The following is a 12405-nucleotide window of genomic DNA, read 5'->3' on the forward strand; positions in this document are numbered from 1 at the left end:
GACAGGACTTTATTCAGTCTCTGAGGACCAGATTTGACTTGATGAAGCAGAGAAACACAGTCTGAGTGTTTCTGTCACACTCACTTCATCACACAGCTCAGTTTGACAACATTTGGAAGAATTTGATAGAAGCCTTTCTTTAGTAAAAGCACCAAGAAAACACCATGAAAACACCTCACTACACACAAAACTGCAGTACTGGCAAATTGTACATAAAGTATGAAAAGTCAAAGTACTTATTGTGCAGAAAAATGTTCCCATCAGTGTCTGTGGATCAATATTACTGCTGCACATGTTTAAGGCTGAGCTCATTTCAAATCCTTTCTATTGTGTTGAATCTGCAGTAATGCATCATATTCTATAAAATCATATGTTTGTAGTGGCTGTCCTGTGAGGACCACGTCTCTCTAAACAAACAGCTGTTAATGAGCTCACAAACACAGGCCTACAGCTGGATTTGAAAAAGTCCATTCAATAGAAAATCAACAGTCACAGCTGGATTCAAAGGCTTGAGCTCTGTGTGACATGGTTACCTGTCAGCATCTACAGGGGGATTCAAATATGAAGGAAACATGAAGGTGGTGCATTAGAAAAACTGCTGCTTTCAAGTGCAGAGCAACAAACTGTTTGAACTGATCCAACTTTATTCACACAGACAAAGATTTGTGCATCAGCTGCTGTAACATTTGTAATGAGCATTAATATTAATAAGTGTGAGTGAACAGAGCTGCTGCAGCAGTGAAACTCTCACTGACTGATGTCACGTGAGGCCTTGTTGGCTCGTTGTTAGTTCGCTGCACTGAAACAGGAAAATCCAGCTGTTAGTCATAATGTTTGTGTTTGTAAAGCACTTTATAACTGAGGACAGTGTGGAGGAGAGTCTGTGTGAGTCAGCTGCACCAGTGCTTCATGCTTTGGTGTTTGTAACATAACCCTGTAGACTGCTTTTAGTCTCAGTGTCCTTATTTTGCCCTCAGTTATTGGTTCTCACTGTCTCCAGATCAGGTTCAAACACAGAGGAGATCAGGGCTTTGCAGCTGCTCCTAAACTGTGGAACAAAGACCCACGCAACATTAGAGACCTTCAACACCCTCCATCCTCTTCCTCTTCTCCTTATCCCAGCTAACACAGAGAGACACTCACAGCACACAGAGAGGAGTGTGGGGGGAAAGGCCCCACTCAGGTGGTGGAAATGACCTCAGGAACTTGTTGCTGTGAGGCAACAATGATCAGCACCACCATGCTGTTTGTTTCACTCATGGTTTCTCATCTTATGTTTGTTTTAATCTGTTGGATTATTTCAGGACTTTGACTCCTTTATATGTGCATCACTTTGGTCAGCAGCTGTTTCAGTAACACTTTATAACACCAGCTGCAAATAAGGCTCAAGCAGCCTGTAGTTACCTGTAAGTTTGTGTAACAAGTAGGTTTGTACAGAAAGAATAAAATAATTACACTGTCAGTACATTTAAGTACAGCTCAGTCATTTTAAGTGCTGGGTTATTTCATGGGAAATCTCAGAACAACAAACAATATTCCATCTTTGAACTTTCCGGGCCGCGGCTCATATTATGGAGCGACTCAGCCTTAGCCTAACATCCTGGTATTTTACAGCAAAGCACGCTAAGAAAGGAAATCCAGCCACACTGTAGCCGACTGTCTGCATTGTAATCAGGCTGCAATGTAGGGACGTGTCTACAAAGAAGCTCCAGCTGAAAGGATTACAGCAGGTTAGTGTGATGACAGATAGAGGTGGAAATGTACTGACATGGAAAGAGTGTGTTGAGAAGCTGGAAGAGTGACGTGTGAGCAGCAGCTTCATGACAAGAACAAGCTCTTCAGATGTGCAGAGAAGGTCAGGAGGAGCTGCACTGTTTCTGTGTGCATGCAAACAATGGTTGGTGCAGTACATGTATGAGGACAGAGAGACAGTGGGAAGGTTTGCAGCAGCAGGGAAAGATGGGTTCGGTTCCCCGAAGCTCATCCGGGACTTGCTGCCATAGCAACAGAGCCGTAAGCGTAAACCTGCTCGGGAGCAGGTTTACTTTATGTAAACAGGATTAGATCGCGGCCACGCAGGTATGTCCGCTTCATTTATACGAAAGCAACAGCGATATTCCACCACTGTTTCACCATAAATAAATAACATCAATGTAACTAAAGATAATGCAGCACTTGATCCTTTTATTGATGTCACACAGATACATACAGGTCATTTCCTAAAAAAGGGAAATGTACTATTAACATTCTATTACATGTATGTGATTATTACAGATGTAATTCATATTTCAGAGTAGTAATTGCAAATTACTTTGTGTAATCAAGATGAGAGACCACGGCTATAAAAGCGAAGGTGGATTTGGGAAGCCTGTAGCAGCATCCTGTCCGTTTACGTGAGCCACCCATTGCAGAAGGTTCAAGATTGATAAGGAGAGTTTTCAGAATCCAGCGTATATTGCGGGATAGACAGGATCCTTTAGCTCAGCGCGACAGTGTGCTCATAGAGAGATATCGATATTCCCGTGAGGGTATTATTTACTTAACCAACTTGTTGACGAGGGGGTGCAGGACCACCACCTGTCTTTTTTTCCTCTGCCCTTTTCTTGGTTGCTGTTATGAACAAACTAACAGATTATTTCAGGGTCTCTTTCCAAGAGACGAAAAGCAATATAAGTGATAAATATTACCATTCTGTAGAATATTCTTATATTTCACTTTTACTTGTTCCCATGTTCTAGTGGGTCCTGTTGTGGCTCTAATGTGAAAGAGGATATAATATAACATAATATAATATAATGTAATATAATATTGGATAATATAGTGTAATATAATAAATCTACCCTACCGCCTACTGGTGTTGGCCAGAGGGGCCGATGGCGCGATATGGCAGCCTGGCTTCTGTCAGTCTGTCCCAGGGCAGCTGTGGCTACAACCGTAGCTGCCTCCACCAGTGTGTGAATGTGAGAGTGACTGAATAGTGGCATTGTCATGCGCTTTGGGTGCTTTGAAAAGCGCTATATAAATCCAATCCATTATTATTAGTGCACTCAGGTGTGTACTTACTTTGACTCCTACTTACTTTGACTCCTTACTTTGTCAGCAACTTTCTGCCAGCCCTCTCTCCTTGCTTTTGCAGCCTTTGCAGTGTTCCCTTGCGTTCTGATTAAACTCTGAAACTCCTGAAATCCCTCACTCAGGAGTTCTTGTTCTGCTGCCGAAAAATACCGAGCGCGCTCCTTCGACATTTTCGCCGACCAATCAGAGGGTTGCCGATCAATGTTTCTACTATCGATGCGTAGCCCCTTTTACGACACCCAGTGATGTCACATTACTTCATCCAGCTGTACTAATCGTCAACAGCAGGTGTGTTCGGGGAACCGGATTAGCGAGCTCACGGTTAGCGCGATGATTTGGTCTTGGATGTAGTAAGCGACGTACGAAGAACGGGCCCCAGCTCACTAGCTGAATACCACCAAAACACGGCTCACTAGCTGCAAATAATTCATGTTACGACCCGTCTAGGGCCAGGCCATAACATGAGCGAGGCACTCCCACCCCCCCAAGACCCAAGCAGTCACACGAAACAAATTCGTTAGATACAAGGTGATTTATTTACAATGTGAATAAAGAGAACCAAAACGGGAGTGTCAACACTTCAGGGTGAGCCAAGGCCAAAACAATAAACAAAACAAACCTACACAAATCCCGCACCCCTGACCTTACCAAAACAAAGGTCACAAACACTCAGCTCACTAGCTGCAAACACAACAAACACTCAGCTCACTAGCTGTAACCACACTACTGGCACTCTGGCCCAGAGCTCACCTTTCCCTGGGCTTAGATACTTTTAATTACTGATGTGAGTCAGCTGTGTAACAGAGAAAGGTGGCACCTCAGGCAGAAGAGGTGGTGGGACACGTCCACACAGGCACCTTCAGGAGGAGGCCCTGCTAGGGCCGTAACAGATATATATTGTCACAACCCGGCTCATAGGAAGTGATAAACAAATGGGAGACCACACACAGGCTTTTAAAGACTGTAAGACATATTTAATGAAAATAAGGTAAAGCAACTTAAACACAAGTCAAAGGACATAACAGCCATAACTGAAACTTCCAAATAAACATAACACGTGCCAGAGGGAGCACGTGTTATGAACCAGCCACCCTGGTTCAGTCAAGGTGTCTTTATATACACTGGGACTGGCCCTCTCAGGTGTGCTGCATCAATAATTGGGTCAGCTCCACCTACCTGCAAGAAACAGGTAAAAGAAAAAGAAAAACACAAGGCCAGCCCACTGGCCGTCACAATATATATTTAGTCATCTTTTCTCTTTTACCATGTCTCTCTAATATTTGTATCTGTATCATGCTGCTGAGTGACTGCTGCTCATCAAACACATTTCATTGCAATGTTGACCCTGTGCTAACTTGCATATGACAAATAAAACTGAAACTGAAACTGGTCAGCTGGTTTGATTTCTCAACATTTTAATTTGATTAAAATGTTCAGTTCAATTCGGTTGAATTTTATTTATACAGCGCCAAATCACAACTGCAGTTGTGTTAAAGAGCTTTGTATTGTAACGTAGACCCCACAATAACACAAAGAAAACAAAGATCCCAACAATCATATGACCCCCATGAGCAAGCGCTTTGGTGAAACATGGGGAAGTAACTGTGTGAACAGGAGTTAAAACACACACACACACACACTATTTGTGGGCTCAGTCCACTCAAAAGGACTCAATCCAGTCATTTACATATAATCCAGTGGAAGAAGCATAAAACACAAGCACTTTTTTAATGTCTAACTTGAGGGGAAAGCCTGTAGCCCACCTCCAAAACTCTGTACCTGCATACTGTCGTATGTCTTAATGTGAACTCTAAGATAAAAGATAAAAACAAAACAAAAACTGAGAGTATGATGGTAAACATGCTGCAAAATGTGAGAAATGCTCACTTGTAAAAATGCTTCGCACACTGTTTCAATTTCCAGAGTTACTGAGAACATTCAGAAATGTGCAGATTGATATTTACACAAATATACTGAGAGCTGCAAACTTGTAATTCAAATTTTGTTCATATTTATTTAATTTTGTTTACTTACAACAACAACTCTGATTAAAACCTCTCAGATCTGTGAATATAACGGCTTCACTGGACTCTTTAGAGCCACTAATTTACAAATTCATGCACTGACTTATACCACACTATATGGTAACTTGCAGTGTGGAGTGAAGGGTGGAGAAGCTGGAAGTAGAGCTCAACCAATTAGAAAGCAGTAGACTGAGCACTCTGTCCTCTGTCTGATAACGGTCCTAGCTAACTAGCTCTCCAGCACAAAACGGACCAGGCTGCTGCATCATTCCTCACTTTGATTCTCGGGGTCACTTTGTATTGATCCCTCTGTAGTTGATCATTTTCATTTCATTGACGTGTGTGGCATCTTTTTGTTCCTCACACATTAACCTGTCCATATCAATCCCAATGTCCACATGATTTTTTCCCATTGATATCTGCTGAAATTTCAAAGCGTTCCTTTAATTTTTTTGAGAAGTGTATTTCATAAAGTTACTTGTGAATTAAAAACATGACCTCTGGGGTTGTATTTAGATGCATGTGGGGTTATCGGGACCAATATAACTAAGTTATCTATTCATCTGAAACCTGTAACTCCTTGATGCTGTTATTCACTACAAAAATTAATAACATCCACCAGCAACTCAGTTCGAATGTTGTGTCTACCTCTCCAGAACCTTTTCTCCATTTTGAGCCCTTTTGGCATCTTTCATGTTCCTGATTTATCTGATATTTCTGAGTTCATATGTAAATCGAAGCCCGCCACATGTCATGGACTTGTGAAATCCTGCCTCTCTTCCTTACTCCCACTATTCTCTGCTATTATTCACTCTTCACTTACCACCGGCATCATTCCCTACTTATTCAAGATTGCTTCAGTCACTCCTTTAACCTTAACCTTCCTTAGACCCTAACAACTTTAACAACCTCTGTCCAATTTCTAATCTACCCTTCATCGCTAAAATACTCAACAAAGTAGTTGCAGCTCCACTTCATTCACACCTGGTTAATAATAACATCTATGAGAGACTTCAGTCTGGTTTTTGTCTCAGTACAGAAACTGCTTTACTTAAGAAAGTAAAATACATCCGCTATTGTAAAAAAGAAATAGTTCTTTACTGAGAAAAGGAAAATATTTAAACAGAATTCAAACTATGAGTTTGTCTGTGAAAAACTAACTGGCGCGATCATTCTGTCTCTATATATAATTTAATTTCAAATGTTTGTGTGAAGAGTGGAAAAAGGGGGAACTTTTCTAATGTATTGCAAAGAGCAGCATAACTGGAAGTTGAACTGCTCAGTCAAAGCCTTTTTTCCCTTTGAGCTTCATTTCAGGTGGAGTCATTCTGGATCCTGAGTGTGTCCCAAAGGCCACAAGGATCATCCAGGATAGAGGTACAGACTGCACTCTGGGACAGAGGACCAAGGAAACATGTTGCTCTTCATAACTTGATGTCAGTGCTTTGAACTAGTTTGGGATTAAGCTCCATCCTGTATCTCTGTGAAACCTGACCATTTGGCTTTTGTCCCCTCTGTGAGAAACATGCACATTATAAAGCCGACACATTCATTCAGTTTACTCTTTCATTCTAAAGTGAAAGTGACTGTGTGAGCTTTCTATACAAAGATGTGTAGTTGTGTTTATTTGACTTCAGTTTCAGTCAGAATTAAAGAGACTAACTGTGTTTAAGAGAGGAGGCAGAGACACCATCGATGTCACAGTTCCAAAGAAGAAAGAAGTTCCTCCAGTGATTCTCTGCAGTTACCTTGAGTGGGTCCAGTCCAGCTCCAGTTACATCATGACCATTGTACAACATCTGTTGCAGCTGCATGCATGAACCAATAATAGCTAATACATTGTTGAAAACGTGTCTCTGTGCTTGGAGCAGATGTCTGTTCATGCAGGGTTTTACTGCTGGTTTCTTATTCCACCATATAAAAGAGCTGGAAAAGCTTCAACGTTGTGAATTGACTGGCAGAGCTTACAGGCTCATAAAGGTTCACCTGTGATTTACAGGAAGCACTTCTTTGATCTTTTTAAGTCTTTAAATCAAAGTCATGGAAACTTCCTCCTCCAGTGACAAACATCAAAGTTTTTCTGACCGCTCACGGCACTTTTACACTTTTGTAGCCTTTTAGGCACGACTGCAAAACTTTGGACATTTCCATAAATGTGAGAAGACATTAAACCCCTCGGGGAGTGATGCTCCCTTTATTGGATTTTGGCTCATGTCCTTGCAGTTTCTCACATTACAAATATCTTTGTTGTCTTCTGTGTTACACTTTAATGATGTTCTCTCGAGGGCAGCAATATGTCTGCCATGTTTCTGCAAACAGACCAAAAGAACAGTAATAATTAGGATTGTTTGCCAATCGCTGCCTCTTCCTGTTGAGCACAATGTTACCGTTATTTAGAAAATAGCTGTTGGTGAACAGACGAGACCAAACTTTCCTCTAATCAGCGATGTTTGATAGTGCTCTATGTTGAGGCTCATAATGACACTGGCACAGTGACTCGTACCGTTTAATAAGCTGTCAACAAACTAAAGTGTGCATGTGAAAAATGTCTTATCTCTGTATGTGGCACACCAAGGGCTTTATTTACATATCAGGCTTCTTGACTAAACTGAGAGCATCATGTTTCCCATTTCTGTGGTATTTTAACATTTCAACCACCAAACAGGCTCAGGGGACAGCAAATCACATCTGATCCCTTTGAAATGTCCTCAAATGTCACAGGATGCCATTGAAAGAGCTATAAAAGGACTAAATGAGATCAAATATAAAATAAAGTCACAATAAAAACTGAATTTTCACATCGAATCTCCTAAAAAGAGCAATAACAAGAGGAACACATCTAAAAGTCTCCTTAACCTGAACTTTTCACCTAATGGCATTTGGTTTCCTTTTTTCCTTTCATTTGTTTCCTTCCTTATTGAAACTGTGTCCTGAACTGTTGTTTGCATTTTTAAATAGTCATGAAATTATACATTATTTTAGTGTTTTTATCTTATAAAAGAAACACATTCACTTGTTTTTTTTTCATGTACTTGCTAATACAGTGTGCAATGTGTTGCTGTTGCCAGAAGGTTGCAATAAGACACCTACAACCTGTTTGCTAACTAGAGTTATTAAATGAAAAGAACTGGTCAGGGTCCTGTTACTGTACTGGTCCTATACAAGGCCTCTCAGAGCTGCTGTCATCATATGTAGGAAAACATGTAGAAGAGCTTCTAAAGGAGGTGAAGCTTTTTCAAGCTGCTGCTTTTTGTTTGTCCTTAACTTCTTCCCTGCCAGGAAAAGACAGAAATCATAACAGACAAAGAGCTTTTTGAAGTAAACAAATTCACTTTGTTCTTCTTATTCAAGCTGACGTTTCAACCAGCTGCCATTCAGCAGCAAAGAGTCAATGATTGTAAAGATTGTTTTATTTAGTTTTGACAAAAACAAAATTAAAGTTTGCATATCACAAGTTTACCATGGTTTTTTCAATTGAGAGGAGGTGGGAGAAGAGTTGGAGTTGAAGTCCTTGAGGAAATGTTCACTAGTTCCCTGAATGTTGAATAGTAGCAAACAATGTTTCTACTTTTAGCTCCACTGACATCGAATAATATTCTAAGAAAAACTATTAGAGAGCTGGAAACCATTCACAACTCCAAGTATTACTAATAAAACACTCAGAAAATCGTTTGCTGCAAACAATAGCCATTACTTTCTGATTGCCATCTTCTTTCACCTCAGTGTTTGTCATTCAGGCAGCAACGCTCTCAACTGTTGCCGCCCTTCCAAACAGAAGACTGTGATTTATGTTTGCTGTTCAGCTGGAACGCTTAGAGTGCTCACAGCTTTGTGTTTCTTAGTACGTTGCTGTTTCTCTAGATTAGTGTGATGTTGAACTGCACAGCACACAGCTGGGACTAATCACACATGACAAGCCAGAGAGGAAGCAAAACGGGATGCACTAACACAGGACACGGGATTGTCAAAGTAAAACAGGAAATACACAAACATCAAAGACGAGAGCTGGACGTAACACAAGGGACAGAAGAGAGGCACAGAAACAAAACCTAAAGACTAGAAAGCACCAAAATAAACCAGAAACTACCTGAAACGAAGCATACTTATAAAAACGCACAAACACGGAGTCATCCTGCTCTGGACCATGACAAAGTGGCCCTTCTTGTGTGAGTTGTATTTTCACACCTTTTATGAGTTATAATGGACTTTTCTCAGCGTCCTGCTCTGGTGTTTCTGTTTTATATGAGCTTGTTTGGAATCTGGACTTTCAGCATGGCATGTCTAAAATACAGTGTTGTGAATCACTACTTTTAAAAGAAAGTCCTGTGTTTCCCACGGTCTCTGAATGCAGCAGCAGTGTTCCAGGTTGTGTCCTGTGTGATGTCCCACACATTTAAATAAGTCTTCACTGAAGCTGCTGAAGCTGCTGAATGTCTTTATGTGAGCACTGATGTCCACCAGCAGAGGGCGCCCTCGCCCTGCTACAGGGATGCATTAAGGCCGTCCACAAAGGTTTGTTGGACTGGGAGAAACGTGCTGAGAACCAAAGAGCTCCAGTAACAGACTCTCAGTGTCGGACTGAAGCTGATCAGACCATCACAGAGAGCCTGTGGGGGACCGCTGACCTCTCAGCTTTGTGAAACACAGACGTTTTCTTCAAACACTCACAGCAGTCAGAGTCAGTTTAGTATTTTAATGTGTTTCAGTTACACTTTGGTCAGGTTCAGGCAGCAGAAGTACTTTCTACATTCTTTGTTCCTGTCAGAGCGTCACGTGAATCATCAGTGATCAGTATCAAATATGGGAGGAGATGTTAGCTGTCCGATTGGCCTCCCTGCTGCTGCGGAGCCTGGGACGGTCTGCTTGCCTCCACCCAGGAGGGAAGGGTAACATCTCTTGGGTCTGGGTTCTGTTTCCCCCTCTGGGGGCGAGGGTACCTGGACCCGGGGTATAGAGTATGTTTGGGGAGTGTGATTGTGTGTACATGTCCATTTATGTCAATCCTTACGTTGGGTGAGTGCTGAGTGTTTGTATATGTGTGCATGAGGGTGGGAATGCATGTTTGTGTCTGTGTGTGCCTGTTTGTCTGTGTCTATATGTCAGGTTGGGTCTTAGACTCCACCTCTCTGGGAACTCCCAGGCCCTCCAAGGCCTATCTCCCCTCACCACACTCCCTGCCGGTGACTGATGCCCTCAGGGGTCGGTGCATAGGTGGTTCTTGGTGTCCGGGGCTGGGCGCTCAGGTATGTACCAGCTCGCTCCCGGTGGCTACCTGGCGGGGCCTGGCACCTGTTGCTCGGTCAGGCCTCCTCCGGGGTGCGGGGAGCCCTCGGGCCTCCGGCCTCTGGGCCTGCGGCTCGGTTCATTCTGGCACAGCTGGCTGCCGGCAGAGCCGGCAGGCACGCCGGTGCAGCCCCCTCTAGCTTCTGCTCAGTGGCTACTGGGTGACCCCTCGTCTGGGGATCCTCAGCCCTTCCATGAGGGTGGCACGGATGCCCCTCTGGTGGTCCTCGTTGGGCTCTCGCACTCTGGGGCCTCTGGATATCTGGGGCCTGGATCTCCTCCATGCCTGCTTCATGCCCTGGGGGACGGGGCTATGGCTCGCTACATCCTCTTGCAGACCATTACATGTGGAAACCATTTGAATACAAGCGCGCTGATCCACACAGGTGTGCACACGGGTGTTCACTGCTCGTAGACTTAAATTACACCTTTCTTGGCTGCTACTTCAAAGCACACTGTGCGCTGTCTGTCCTGCGTGCTGCACAACAACATTGAATATTTAGTATTTACTGCTGTTTACACTTAGCTAGATTAATGCGATGGTGTTGTGTTTAGTATGTTGTTTTGGTTTTTGGTTTTTTTTGGGGGGGGGGGGGGGTTTGGCTTGTTTTCTATTCTTCTTCTCTCAACAGGTGATCCAGGAGATTTTTTTCCCCCCCCCTTTCTCACTGTCCCTCTCCCCTTCTGTTTTTCTTTTCCTTCCTCTTTCTCTCTCCCTTTCCTATCCCTCACTCATGTCTGTCCCGTCTGTAACATCTGAAAATAAAATAAATAATAAAAACAAAAGGTCGACCAAATGGACCAATACGGCGATGCCACGATGATCCATTTGGCAAAGTAAATCCATTGGGTATCCTTGTTGGTCTTCAGACAACAATTCTGACGGCTAAAGAACCAAATGGGACAGGCAAAAAATAATAATAATAATAAAATAAAATAAAATAAAATCATCGTTTGACTCAACCCGGCCGGACCAGTGTTGTTATTGTGGTTTTTCCTCTTGTATCCATCCCCAATACTTGAATCCATAACAGCAGCTTCTTTTCTAAGGCAAGCAGTGCAACAACATTTGCAACCATGTCCACAAATACGGGCCTGCAGGTCTGTCTGCACTCACAGCTAAATACACATAAAAGCATTTTACTGGTGGACATCACTGAAGGTTTCCTTCATAAATATAAAGAAATACTTAAAAAATAACAAACATTGAATAGAAGTGATTTGATTTCATGAGGTTTTATTTAATAAGCTGTTTTCTTTTGGAAACGAGGACCAAACAGATTTATGGAGCAGTAAGTCCAATAACGTCGGTGCTGGTCACAAGTTCCAGCTCACTGCATCCTCGCTTATTTCCTTGTCTCTGACCTTTGACCTCAGCTTTGTCCCTGAATTTTTTCCCTTTTTGAAACAGTTTAGGAGGCAGTGAATTCTTTGGAAGCTGATGTTTGGTGCGCCCTCACCAGCCCAGAGAGATAAGAGGAGCCGAGACTCTGTGATAAGATTCAGCGATTAAACCAAAACTTCTTTTCTTTGTTTGTTCGCTGATGTTTAGTCTGAGAAATGCCGACTCCCTGAATACTTCTGTGGTCACATGACCATCGAGGTCTAAGATGTTTCAGAAGGACACAGTGGAAACATGTGGGAGTGGGGGTCTTAGCCACAGAGAGATCTGGAGGGGATCTGATGGGAGCATCAGTTTGATGTTGCACGCAGGTTTATCTTCAGTATGTTTCACCTGAGCTCATATTTGAGCTGCTGTGTGTGAATGAATCACTCTGCTGCTCAGACGTCTGTTTATTCTGAGATTCTTACCACACGTCGCTCCTGGTGACGTCTGCTTTTTGATGCTCGTCCTTTCATCGGCTGCTGGAGGAAGAACTTGAGATCAGTGAAGTCTCTGTGCTGCTGTGTCCAGACCACATAGCCAGTGTTTCTGTCACCGGCCTTTTCACAGTCCCAGTGAAAGAACTGGTTCCATCGAAGTGCAGCCCAGAGGAGCAGTTAAGATGCTCCTCCTCTTCCA

The 12405-nt window shown here is 42.8% G+C and overlaps 1 protein-coding gene across 4 annotated transcripts in view; it reads right to left on the reverse strand.

The window, feature by feature from the left end:
• LOC309703501 (butyrophilin-like protein 2) overlaps positions 1-12405 on the reverse strand; it is a 522068-nt gene that overhangs the window by 208031 nt on the left and 301632 nt on the right. The gene's annotated exons all lie outside the window — the stretch shown is intronic.

The sequence above is a fragment of the Aulonocara stuartgranti genome (genome assembly GCF_965226115.1).
Source record: "Aulonocara stuartgranti genome assembly, chromosome: 3".
Classification (NCBI taxonomy): Eukaryota; Metazoa; Chordata; class Actinopteri; order Cichliformes; family Cichlidae; genus Aulonocara; species Aulonocara stuartgranti.